This window comes from Hermetia illucens, chromosome 3 (genome assembly GCF_905115235.1).
Source record: "Hermetia illucens chromosome 3, iHerIll2.2.curated.20191125, whole genome shotgun sequence".
NCBI lineage: Eukaryota > Metazoa > Arthropoda > Insecta > Diptera > Stratiomyidae > Hermetia > Hermetia illucens.
The window spans coordinates 102148136-102161768 of NC_051851.1; the positions used below are offsets into that span (position 1 = coordinate 102148136).

The 13633-nt window shown below is 43.0% G+C and overlaps 1 protein-coding gene across 1 annotated transcript in view; it reads right to left on the bottom strand.

The window, feature by feature from the left end:
* Positions 1–13633, bottom strand: part of LOC119651407 (patj homolog) — a 158188-nt gene that overhangs the window by 25564 nt on the left and 118991 nt on the right. The window lies entirely within an intron of this gene.

The window sequence follows — 13633 nt, forward strand, 5'->3', positions numbered from 1 at the left end:
GATATATTCATTGGCGGATGCCTTCAGTGACCTGATCACTGATGCAGATATGAAGCATGCGAAAACCCATCAAAGCATGATATGGTTAAACCCAATCACAACTTCTTTGTTTCTGACTCTGCACTCGAGCAATGACTAGGTAGTCAATAAACTCCTAACCGATGATCTTCAAGACCATTTTCTCCCGTCAAATTCCCGAGCAAATTTTTACCTGATTTTGTTACCACCCAGCCAAATCTACGTTGTTTACCACAAGGGTACCCGTAATAATATACCGTAATTCAAAATGAGTTCATAAATTAGACAGATATTGACCAAATTGTGGTTCACGAAGGTATTTAAGCTGAATAAAACAATATATAATGACTTTTGTATAATATTATTGAATTACAAATTGTGGTTTATAATCCTAAATCAGCTATAATACCAGTGTATCTTTTTAATTCAGGTCAGAACGCAAATAATTTAACAAACTGGCTTTCCCCTCTCGTGGCGAGTTCGAATAAGCGACGAAGAGCGCCGGCGGCGTCATCTATCCGTTCGCATTAACAACCTGCTGCGCCACATCACTCCGCCTCCAGATGAAACCTAGGGGTTTCACCGACTGAACCCGGAACTGCGTTCTCCACAATTCCGCGAAGCGAACGCGACGTTGGTCCGGTCCAGCATTAAGTTGATGTGGACTTAGGACCCCATCATTCTCAAAAAAAAAAAAAATATTTTCAGCTCTGGCCAAGCTCTGGTCAATAAGGCGGATTTGCACTCCATATAATTCGTAGCCATGTCGTGTTCTACAAATTATATAAAGGAGCATTCAACATCTGTGAGCCGCTACGGTCACGCTGCTCCCAGGGCAGAGGTGAGGCAGCGTCTGACGATTTGCCTCTGCCCTGGTAAGACACCGTAAAGCCGTCATCGCTTGACATTTTTAACCAAAGTATTGTTTTTTGACCCAGCGCAGTAAAAATGTTTTTGATTCATCCTTTTCCTGCTGGGAAACTCCAAGCTCCCAGAAACGTACGGTGTGAACTACAACTGTAATGTACCATGAGCAATCCACGTCGGCGAAGTGTTCGCACACTGCATTTCACATCGCTCCTTCTTCTCACCCACATGCACGCACAAACCCTTCGATCTTTGCCAAAAGCCCGACACTCGATCGGATCCGCGGCGAATGATAGCGAACGCATACATACCAAGCAAAACACCCTGTCCACACGTTTGCGTTACGACTGTTTGTTGAAACTTGGCAACTGTGGGGACGCGCCAGATCGCTAACAAGCGCAAGCAACCATGTCCACACACTTGCGCTTGAGATTTTTCGTCAAGGCTTGGCATAAATGGGACGGCACTTAATAATAATATAATATAATACCACTTTATCAGTCCGTACATCTGAGGGTGCTAATACCTCAGAGCCCATCCGTATACGGCGGGGCATCTTCCAGGGGGATTCATTGAGTCCCCTTTGGTTTTGTATGGCACTGAACCCCCTTTCATGGCTACTGAATGATGCTAGAGGGCATGGTTTTGCAATAAAGTATGGCCTACGTGCTAAGTGCGAACTGACACACTTGATGTACCTAGATGACATCAAGCTGTATGCTGGTACTGACAACCATCTTAGAAGTCTGTTGCGAATAATAGACATGTTCAGCCGTGATATTCGGATGGAGTTTGGATTAGACAAATGTCGAATCCAAGCCATCCGCAAAGGTCATCACGAGCCACATGTCGGACATAGCATTGGTGACCTCCACATCGAAGCTATGACCGAGACAGACTTCTACAAGTACCACGGAATTCTGCAAGGAACCCGTACTCGAGTTGGTGATCTGAAAAAAGCTCTGCTGTCCGAATTCCTGCGACGTGTAAAGCTGGTGCTGAAATCGCATCTCTCGGGGAAGAATAAAATAAGCGTGTTGAATGTATTCGCCAACCCTTCACTGGCTTACGCATTCGGAATATTACCGTGGACGAAGACCGATCTGGAAAACGTCCAGCGGCGGATACGGACAACTATGTCCAAATTCCGAATGCATCACCCAAAGTCTGCCGTGGAGCGGATGAACCTGCCTCGTGACATTGGAGGTAGAGACGTGGTTGACGTGGCAGCACATCATCGCCAAGTCGACTCGCTGCGCGGTTATCTTTACAGCAAAGAGCAGGCGAATCCCTTGCATGCGGCTGTCTGTAAGGCAGACTGTGGACTGACTCCACTCAACTTGAAGGATCGATCTTTCAATCCTCTGAGTGGGGTGAAGTCGGACCAAGAGCGGATCGATGAATGGAAGTCGAAGGCAATGCACGGTAAACACATGAATTGTCTTTGGCAGCCATTTGTCGATTTGCATTTGTCGAACAGATGGCTGTGTGCTGGGGAGCTCTTTGCTGAGACGGAGGGGTTCATGTGTGCCATTCAGGATGGCGTGGTCGCCACCCGAGCTTATAAAAAGCTCATCATGAAAGAACGGGTGGAGAACGACCAGTGCAGAATGTGTCGTTCGGCGTTAGAGACGTTGGACCATCTCATTTCTGGCTGTACTGTTATGGCACCGGTGGAATACATCACCAGGCATAATGTTGTATGTAAGGTTATCCATCAAAACCTTGCATATAAGCATGGGCTGATCACGGGAACATGTCCAGTTTACCGATATGAGCCGCAAGCAATACTTGATAGTTCTGCTTACAGCATGTATTGGGACCGGCAAGTTTTGACTGATCGCCATACCGCACACAATAAGCCTGACGTACTGTTAGTTGACAAGACGGGTCGCTCCGCGTATATTATTGATGTTGCTATCCCCCATAATAGCAACATTGAACGGAAATACGTGGAGAAGAAGGTGAACTGTGAGCCATTGGCTCGGGAAATCAAAGAAATTTGCCGTCTCGAGCGGGTGGTTGTAGTTCCCATAATATTGTCAGCTACAGGTATTGTACCTAAATTCCTGACGGCTTCCCTTGATGTCCTAGGACTTTCGCACAGTCTGTTTCAAACCATGCAGAAGTACACCATTCTGCATACGTGCTCGATGTTGCGGGGAGTACTCGACGGATTCTCCCACTGACCTACCACCGGCCGCCACCACCAGTGCCCCTTTTAGTTTTTAAGTAGGTAGGATCGTCCGAGCCTAAATGCTTGGCACTTAGTGCTAGTATTAGGTAAAATCCGGCATCTGCCGAGATTGTGATAACTCGGAAATAATAATAATCGTTGGCGCAACAATCCATATTGGATCAGGGCCTTGGAGTGTGTTAGAGCACTTCATTCAAGACCGTAACGGTACACTAGGAGGCAATGTGGTCAGCATTGCGCTCGCCCGAGATTATTACCCTGATTTGACTCAGGTACTCATTCACAGCTGAGTCGACTGGTATCCGACGTCAAATCACGATACAAATTCCACTGCCACCAGTGAGATTTGAACCGCGCCCTTCCGTACGACAGCCTTCCGCTCTAACCACTCAGCTATCCGGACAACGGACAACGGACGGCACTTAAGAGTGCGAAAAATTTACGTGAACAATTGGTTCAGCCGTTTCCGGACTCGGAAGATACATCCTGGCTGAAAATCCTCCTGACCGAAGTCTATGATTTGTTAATCCGTAATGGTGGAATAAATTTTAGCACCATTGTTTAGGAACATTATATGCACATTTAGGTTGCTTAGGATTTATTTTCAAGTAGTAACTTATATCTAAACAAAACAATTCTTGTACTAGCGTGCATTTAGCTCTAATCTGATGCAGGATCTTCAACCAATTGTTGCAAAGTCTTAGATCTATCCAGGGTCCTCTTGCTAGTATAGGAAAAATGGTCGCTAATTTTGTCAAAATATCACAGCGGACATAATGATGAGCCACAAGTGCAATTACATACCAATACAGAAGTGCATCTCGATTTACTGTCTGATGGTTTTGAGGATTTGTAGTGTAAATCGTAATCTCAAACAACTTACATGTGTAGGAAATATATACATTAGCAAACTGACTGAAGACACTCATTAGCAACGAACGTATAATACAGGCGAACGTATAATCATGGGCAAATTACGCAAAGCTAGATTAGTATATTTACATTACTAATCGATCTTCAGTTTTTGCTTCAAGTTCATAATAATAAAAATGTTCCACGTAACAGAGCATTACCAAGGGTTCTATGTAAAAATATTAAAATTACTAAATTAAAATATATATGCATGTGCAAGTACTTGCATTAACAAACCACTCAATATCAGCAACATCAATGATGTTTGAATCGAATCGAGTTAGATGAGTAGCATGCTCATCGTGCTTGTCGCTTTAATTGAAGCCGTTCGGCAACTTTTGTGGCGGTTCGCCTTTTTATGATGGGTCGCATGACTCACATGAAAGAACTGATTGGAACATTTGAGTCGATTCATTCACGAATCCCTCTAGCTTCAATATCAAATCGTTCTAATTCCTAGGCTTCGAAGAAAAATTCGTTCAGGTTAACAGAATTCTTGAAGAGTCAGTGGTTTAATTCCGTGCTAATGCCGAATCTTAAGGCTTTGTGTAAACCTTATTCAATCGATTTATTTTCAGGCTGTCTGTCAAACTCAATTCCGAGCTTATTGACATGTAATTTTGTGACAATATGCGGCCTGTAAACCTTTTTACATGAAATGAATAGCATAATTTTGGGTTGAGTTTAAGGGGGCTCTCCATACATGCAAAGAGACTTAGAATATAAGTATAGTTATATAGCCGCAACAGGCCGACCAACTCAAAGTCGTTACCAAGATGCTCATGCCATTTAAAAAGTCTCGGCAAAATGCTAGGGCGTCCACCTCAGTCGACGCGGTAGGACGGTCCTCTCGAAAAATCAGCAGTGATTTTGACGCTTAAACAAATGGATGCCTGCAGAACCCTCCTTAAGTTCATCCTAGCAACACGAAATTGCAGTCATGTAGGCTATAAAATAGAGCTTGATCCTACCAAGTTTGTTAGAAATCGCACTATTACTAACAAAGTTATAATAGATCAAAGTTTCACTCCTTTGGAAATTCAAGATTTTGAAAGTCAATATCACCCGAAAGGGCATATTCTCACATAATATACGTACTAATAGGACAAATTCATACTCAAATGTCGTTATAAAAGAAATATACAAAACCTTTCATACCTGAAGCGTCCAGCTTCCGGGGTCCCGACTTGTTTTTTTCTTAGGCGCCTGCCTTATTTAGAGGATGCCCCTCTTTTTCATGTACTCGTTTATTTCGCCGTAATTCGATGGTAGTACGGTTAGGCGTCACTTGGGTCGCTTGTGACACTGTTGGCACAGCGGGTCTCGGCGTAGCCTTAGTATTCGTTTCCTCCATCTGCGATCTATTATAGAGGATTCTAATAGGCCTGACCATATTCTTTATGACTTAGTGCACCTTGTGCTTGTCCTTGATAAACTCGGACAGCTCAACTATTTTTGCCCCATGCTGGGTGAAGGGTAATTCCTCCAGATCGGGCCTCTGCTCTCTATAAGCCCTTACAGGGTTACTCCTTTTATACGCTCCTCTTTTTTGTCGTTTATTGACCTTGCCTGTACTTTATCTGTAACCGTCTGTGGCATTGGTGGAGATCTCATAGTTGACGAGCTTCTTTTGAATGTATCCCTTTCTTGGTCCTGGAGTACCTGCTGCTGTCGCGCATCTTCAACATATTCAGTGGGTGTTATCAGGGTTTTTGTCGACCAACGATCTGTCTTCAGCTTATCTTTGTTTGGCCTTGATACTGGTGTTCTCGGTAAGGTCGTACTTCGCTTGAACACGTCCTTTTCCAGATCCAAATCACTTCACCACCATCAAGGCACTGCGGTTGAGTGATATCGACGACCCGGAGCCCGCTTGCCCACTCACAAAAGCCGCCGGTACTGGGGTTCTGAGCCTCTGCACCGTAAGTTTACTCTTTCTCTCATCTTCCATGGTGGTTTTATGTTCTGGGTATCCTTTCCATAGCCATTTTGGTCTAAGCACCAGAGATGAGCAAACACTAGCCCATGCGCAGTCAGAAAAGAAAGCACATGAACACACATTTACACATCAACAGGTATGCCCCTCCGTCAACTGGGGTCGCGCTTCATGGGAGATCTGGGAACTCCTCACAGGCTGTCTGTGCATCTATTTGTCTGCCTGTCTGTCTGTCCATCACACGCATTTTCCTCAGAGAAGTTTATAGCGATTGACACCAAATTTTGGTGGAAAGGTGGCAACTGTGAACACTCACGCATACAGTGAGTTATATTCTTTTATGTCAAATGTAAGGCGGGTTCCACGTACATGCAAAACGGGGGTGTAATTTTTTCTGCCCAAATCTCGTCACGCATCAAATGACAGGTCTCGATAAGCACTTTCAGAAGCCGATCTTAGTATTGACCTTTGTTGGAAAGGTTCTGAGTGCGGGGGGTCGAAAGTGATAATTTCTTTAACGGACCCATTCTCGGAAACTACCCCACCGAAAAATCTAAAAAAATCAACAGGCTGCCACTATCTGTTACCTAGGTTCCGAAATAATAGAGACCACCTACCAAGTTTCGTGGAAATCGCACTATTACTAACAAAGTTATAATAGGACAAAATTGTCACTTCTCTGCAAATTCAAGATTTTGAATGTCTTTATAAAAGAAATACACAAAACATTTCATACCCGGTTTTCCGACTTGTTTATTTTTTCTAATGAATTTTCTTATCTTTGAACACATTGAGCAAAGTTCGGTGGCAATACTTTTGCTGTTTGTTATTTTTTTTTAATGGTCATTTTTTTAACAAAGTGATAACGCTCTTTTTTATATACCTGAATGTATCAACACATCAATACATTAAGCAAAGGTGTCACTTTCACCGCGCAACGAGGGTCTCTCTAGAAGAACATCGTCCAGTACAGTCAAGAAGGAGTGCATGCTCTTGGAGGAGCCCTTAGGAAATTGAAACAGATTCGTTCGTAGGCATTTAACTTTTCAAATTTCACAATTTCACATTATCGAGGCTGCAGGATTTCATTCAACTAATTAGAATCATTAAAAAGCCACTTTCCCCATGAAAATTACTTCCATTCTTGTAACCCTTCCGGCAACGATAACACATCCACAAAAATAACCCTCGCCATACATGAATGGAAGTCTTTTTTTCGGGAATGTAAACAAATCGAAGAATTGAATGAAATTCGGTAATTTTGATACATGAAGCATTACTTCACCATGAATCCACTTGATCGCTAATATACCACTTGTCCACAGGAAATGTGATTGTAGAAGCACCAGGAAAGCATTGTCCATTGAAGGAAAATTAAAATTATTCATGAAATAGATTTGATTTGCTTTATGAAGTAAACGAATTACGAACGAAAAAGATAGCTTGATGAACGCACAGACTGGGTACGAATTGAATTTCCTTGAAAGGCATTAACTTCCAGCTAAATTTGCTCTACTGCTGCATCATGTCCTGTAGATAGATTTTTCTCGGATATTTGCATTGCTAATTTGACAAGAACAAGTCACCCTTATAGTCTGTTACCTTTTGTGTTCTACCCTAAATCTTGAAAAGGCGTGCTCATACTAACAAGTTGAATAGCACCTTTCATGGCAGATTCAGCTTCAAATAAAGGGACTTTGAATATTTCACTGGAAAGCCTATTGCAGAATTAATTTAAGCAATTAAATGATTTAGGAAAATTTTTGATGCTAGAATTCTGAAAACAAATTCTTTTAACCTGTGATTGAAATTCTGGTGTTCAAGCAAATCGAATATACATAAAGTAGCCACAGTTCACCTTTAGGTCATTTGAGAATACTAATTAAATTAGGCAGCTTTTTACATTTGGCGAAGCCAACGGCAGGTAAATGTGCACAAAGTTGGTTCCTTCCCAGAAGTCCAATTTTTCACCCCCGAGTATCACAGATGCTTTATTATAATATGGCAAAGAAAAATTAAATATTTCCAGAATGTTTTTGGTTGGTTTTCTTGAAGATGTTTTCTTTTCCCCCCTTAAGAACAGTGTAAAGTATTTTTATATGTATATTATATGATATATAATATAAGTGAGACAGTAAATGAAACAGTAATACATACAAAAGTCATGTAGACATGATCGCGAAATTTTTTACTAAGTAAGAATGCTTTCATTCTCGATTTTGTTACTGAAGAAATAGCATTTCAGAAATTCCAAGCTTGGCACTTCAGGACGTTTTCCATACATGTGAATGGAGGGTGCAAATTTTCTTTTTTAACAGAATGTGGCCATGTGGGGTATCAAATTAATTAGCACTTTTCGAAACTGGTTCCGTATTTGATATCGGGTGAAACATAGGGGAGGGGGCTCAAAATATGACATCAAAAAGTGTAACAGGTCTCATTCTCAGAATCTATCTAACCGAAAAATCTGGAAAACATCACAGTGGTGCATCTCTACGAAATCTAGGCCTCAAAATATATCCGGTTCCGATATCTACACAAATAAAGTTAATAATAGTATATTTCCACAGTTTAGAAATTTACCCAGCGAGTATATGCGTGCTAATAAAGTTTGCGGGTAGTGTCTAATTCAGATAGATATATTTATACATTAAACCAGCCGTATTTAATATACGTACTATATATGTACATATGTATGCTTTTCCGAACGAAGTAAATTGGAAATACGGGTACCATCAATTTATATACGTGCATATATATGTACAGTATTGGGAAATAGGCAGTTTGTTTGTTTAGAGTGAGCGTAATATCTATGGCTGTAATATGTACGTATGTCTCGTAGTTTGTAAAAATATGAAGGATTATGCTGGATTTGTAGCTATATACGGATAGAAAAATGTGCGCTGAAATTTCTTACATAAGATGAACACAAAATCTTTATACCCGAAGTGCGAGCTTACGGTATTTCAACTTAGATTTTTTGATTGAATTTGCGTTGAGAGAGTTATATATGAAACGAAACCGATTGTAAACATCCAGGAGATCATAGTATATCTCACCATGCGTTCTCGGCGATGCAGCAAATCAATTTGTGGGTCCATCGACCCTTTTCGCCTGTTTCCAATGTTGCGGCCACCTGCTTAAGGATTCCTTCCTTTCGGCATTTTTCATTTGCCGATCAGAGGAAGAATCGGGTCCATCATAAATAGGTGCCATCTCATCGGTCAAAATGTCCATCGGCATCATTCCGGCTACTGCATAGGCTGCTTCGTCCGAGATAGTTCTATAACCGCAGCACACTCTCAGGGCAGTCTTTCTAAACACCTCGTTCATCTTTCGAGCATTACATGCGGTATGCAATGCAGTTGACCAAATTGGCGTTGCGTACAGTAGTATTGAGCTCACCACTCCAACTATAAGCAGTCTACCAGTGTATCGCGGGCACTTAACATTTGGCATCATCCTTGCTGAATCAACACCAACAGCTCTATTACCAAACACTATCTCCACTTCCACGTGTTGACCGCTGGGAGCTCTTTCTTAACGAAAACCTGCAGACGGAGAAGGATGAAGGCGAGTCTCCCGTGCCTAAAGCAATACCACCCAGAATCCTCTCTGACAATCAGGTGAGCGTTAACACTGAAGCCATCCACAGCACAGCCCTCCGCAAGACATATCAGGGAGAAATGGATACCGCAATAACCGCAGCCAACAGAGGTCTTGGAGGTGAACCATCAGCAAATAATTTTCACAATCACCTGAAGAACGTTATCATAAATACGGCCAGAAACATACTTGGCCCCAGCCGCAAAAAGAGTCGGAACGGCTTGACGATGAATGTAAGCTAGCAACGGAACGGAAGAATGCTGCATTCTCAAAGAACGCGGGCACGCACGGAGACTTATTACGAACTCCGGCGAGCGGAGAAGCGACTTCAGAGACGGAAGAAGCCTAGGAGAACCAACAGGTCTGTGAATTCAAAAATTACAGGGAGCAACCGCACCAGGCGGAAGTTTTACCAACAAGTCAGCAGGATGAAGCCTTACACACCTCGATGTTCATCCTGCCGAGACAAAGAGGGAAATCTGATTTCCGATGAACTACTGAACAATCAGACCACCAACTTAAGACGACGGGAGCCGATGGAATTACAGCCGAATAGGTTAAAAATGGAGACGACCAATTACACCAAGTGATTCATCAACTTGTATTCAAGGTGTGGGACAGCGAATCAATGCCTGACGATTGGCAAAGAGCCATTATCTGTCCCATACATACAAAAGGGAGATAGCATGCAGTGTAGCAATTATAGAGGTATCACGTTGCTGAGTACCATCTATAAGATATTCTTCATCCAGAACATCATTAGCCTATACCAAAGAGGCTTCACTCCAGGCAAATCAGCTACAGATCAGAATTCCCCTTTGCGACAAGCGATGGAAACATTTTCGGAATATGCACATCAGTTGCACCATCTATTCACCGACTTTAAAGCCGCCTATGATAGCATAGCCAGGGTAAAACTGTACACGGCCATGAGAGAATTCGGTATCCCGACGAAATTGATAAGACTGACTAGGCTGACCCTGACCAATGTGCGAGGCCAGATAAAAGCAGCAGGATCACTCTCAAGACCATTTGACATCGACAAAGGTCTACGACAAGGGGATACCCTATCATGCGTCCTCTTTAACCTGGCCCTCGAGAAAGTGATCCGTAGTGAAAGGTAAATGCAAGAGGTACAATACGGATACCGGTTGTTGCGCCGTTAATGATGATCATCAACATCCTTGCTATGGCCATGCTAACATTGGACGCCTTGGTGCGAACATTTTGTAAGTTCTGCTTGAAATTCAACCTCGAATCTATCATCACTCCAAGGTATTTAATTGCTGACTTTGAAGTGATGATGTACTTCCCCATTCTGATACGGACGACGGTTTGCTTACGCCGCTTCGGGAGTGCGAGTGCAACACCTGCATCTTTCAGCCACTTCTTTATAGCAGTGATTGCTTCCGATGAATATAATTCCACATCCGCCCGATCTTTTCCAGCAACCATATGTTATCGGCGTAATCCACTACTGTGGCCTCGCTAACAACTTGGACGTGGATGATATCATTATATATGATGTTCCACAATGGCAGTTCCAGCCCGGAGCCCTGTGAAACACCGGCGGGGACAATGTATTCTTTGGTTCCATTGTCCGTGACGTACCAAATCCTTCTATCCGTGAAGTAACTGTCGACTAGCGCAATTGAGTAACTGGGTACACTAATCACCGCCAATGACCTCCTGATAAGGTTCCAACTGGCAGAGTTGAACAGATTTTGCGCGTTAAGGGTAATCATAGCACATACTTGCTAGTGCCACCCCTTCCATGCATCGCATTTTCAACTAAACTATGGGCGATTTAATGGCGTCGACCGTTGAACTGGCCATACGAAAACCGAATTTTCGGTCTGATAAGCCTCTCAGACTTTCTACAGCCGGAAGCAATCTGTTGTCGATTATTCTCTCCAACAGTTTCCCCATAGTGTCCAATAGACACATAAGCCTGTAGGAAGATGGTTCACCAGGGGGCATGCTAGGTTTAGGCAACAACACACAGCAGTCCCCCTTGCTTCATTGTATCGCCAGCTTCACGTTTCTTCGGGCTTCCTTGTAAGCTCATTGACGTTCCACAACATATCGTGAGCTAGTAAAGGACTAACAAAAGTCACAACGAAACCGGACTCCCCTTTTCGGTCAGTATTAACCTCACTATCGATAGCCATATTTAATTGCGCGAAAGTCTCCGAGTGACAATGGTCTCTTGCATTCGTTAGTAAACCTTCCCAATTTGTGGCCCATAGATTGAAATCACCGGCGATAAATTTTGGTTTCCATCCTTTTGCATTCAGAACCAATCTGTCCACCATGTCCTCGAATTCGGCCAACGCCAGACTTGGATATGCTTAGCAGCTGCGGACGTATTTGCCGTCTACATTCCTGTACGGCTTGGTACCCGCATGCAGACAAGGTTGGATTGGCTACCGATACATTATTGTTAGGGTTTCTATAGGACTCGCTTATTATAGCCATTTGCACTCTGATTCATGGGTGGTCTGCGAGAGCAGATCTTGCGCGACCCTAAAGTGATTGAAGTTGATTTAGACCGACCTTATTTTCTCGCTGCGCTTAGTGTCATTTTGAACTCGGAACACTTATCGCTTCAGGCAATATGACCGTTAAACAGGCCCTAATTTCCATCACAAAAAATGCATTTGGGATCCTTGTTACAATCCCAAGCAATGTGAACTGGTTCACCACAACATCTGGGTCGCCTAGAGCGTTCAACCTCATTTGTGCACACTCTCGCTAGATGTCCGCGACGTGCGCGTTTGCTATGGGTGTTCTAGGGAGCGGTGTGCTTCGTTTAAAAACCTCCATGTCTAAGCTGCTTGTAACATTAGATGCCACGGTGGCCAAGTTTCTACCACGGAGGCACTGCAGTCGAGTGATATCGGCAACCGGGAGCCTGCTTGCCCACTTCCAAAAGCTGTCGGTACTGGGGTTCCGAGCCGCTGCATCCTAAGTTTATACACCTTCCCGTCGTCCATATTGGTTTATTATTCTGGGTAACCTTCCCATAGCCATTTTTACCCAGGGGTGGGCGTTTTTCTCCCACCTACCTGACCTGCACATAAACATGCCCATGTACGCACACCTTCGAATGCGCACAAGTATATATTCATACGCATCCGCCGAGCATTCCCGTATTCACACGAAGGGATGCGCTTGATGGGAGATCTGCAACTCCTCTGTCTGCCCGTCTGTCACACCCGATTTATTCGGAAACGGCTGGACTGGTTGCCACGAAAATTGGTGGAAGCGTGTGCTCTGATGTCCCCTCAGAAACAGCAAGGGGCGCCATTTAAGGGTTAATGTTAAGGGGGGCTCCCCATACATGTGGATGGAGGGTGGAAACTTTTTTTCACGGAATCTAGTCTTGGTTCTATATTTGATATCCGTTAAAAAGTAGGAGAGCGAAGGCTCAAAAAATGACAGTTAAAAAGTGTAACAGGTCTCGTTCTCCAAACCGATCCAACCGAAAAATCTGAAAAAATGTATCCAAACGAAATCTAGGCCCCAAAATACATCGCGGTCCAATATCTACATAAATAAAGTCAACAATAAAATATTAGCATATTTTAAAAATTTAGCGGAAACCCCCCTTAAGTTGCTAGAACTACAAAATTTTGCATTTGCAATACAACTGTTATTAAGAAAGTTATAGAGGGTGAAACTTTGCAGTTTGTTATGAATTTCATGCATTCTTCAACGTGTATGGCGTCATCATCCACTATTAGTTCGCCAATACCACAACAAAATGAGCTCACATTAACAGGGGGTCACAAAGAAACATTTTATTTTAGGTTTGTTGGTTATTTGTATGTCAATATTAATTATTCTAGACAGGCATACGTGTATGTGAGTATATACACGTGCTAATGAAGTTTGCGGGTAGGTAATGCAGATAGATATATTTGTACATACATAGGTAACTCATCATCCAAGTTAAAACCGCCAGTAGTTTGACCCTAAGCTAGATCAGTTCGCTTCGAATCTTCGTAGCGAGCAGACCTGTGAGAGAGCATCCGCTAATTTATAGTGAACGTAAAACGTACGAAAACGTAAAAGTGGAAAGTAAAGTGAATTCG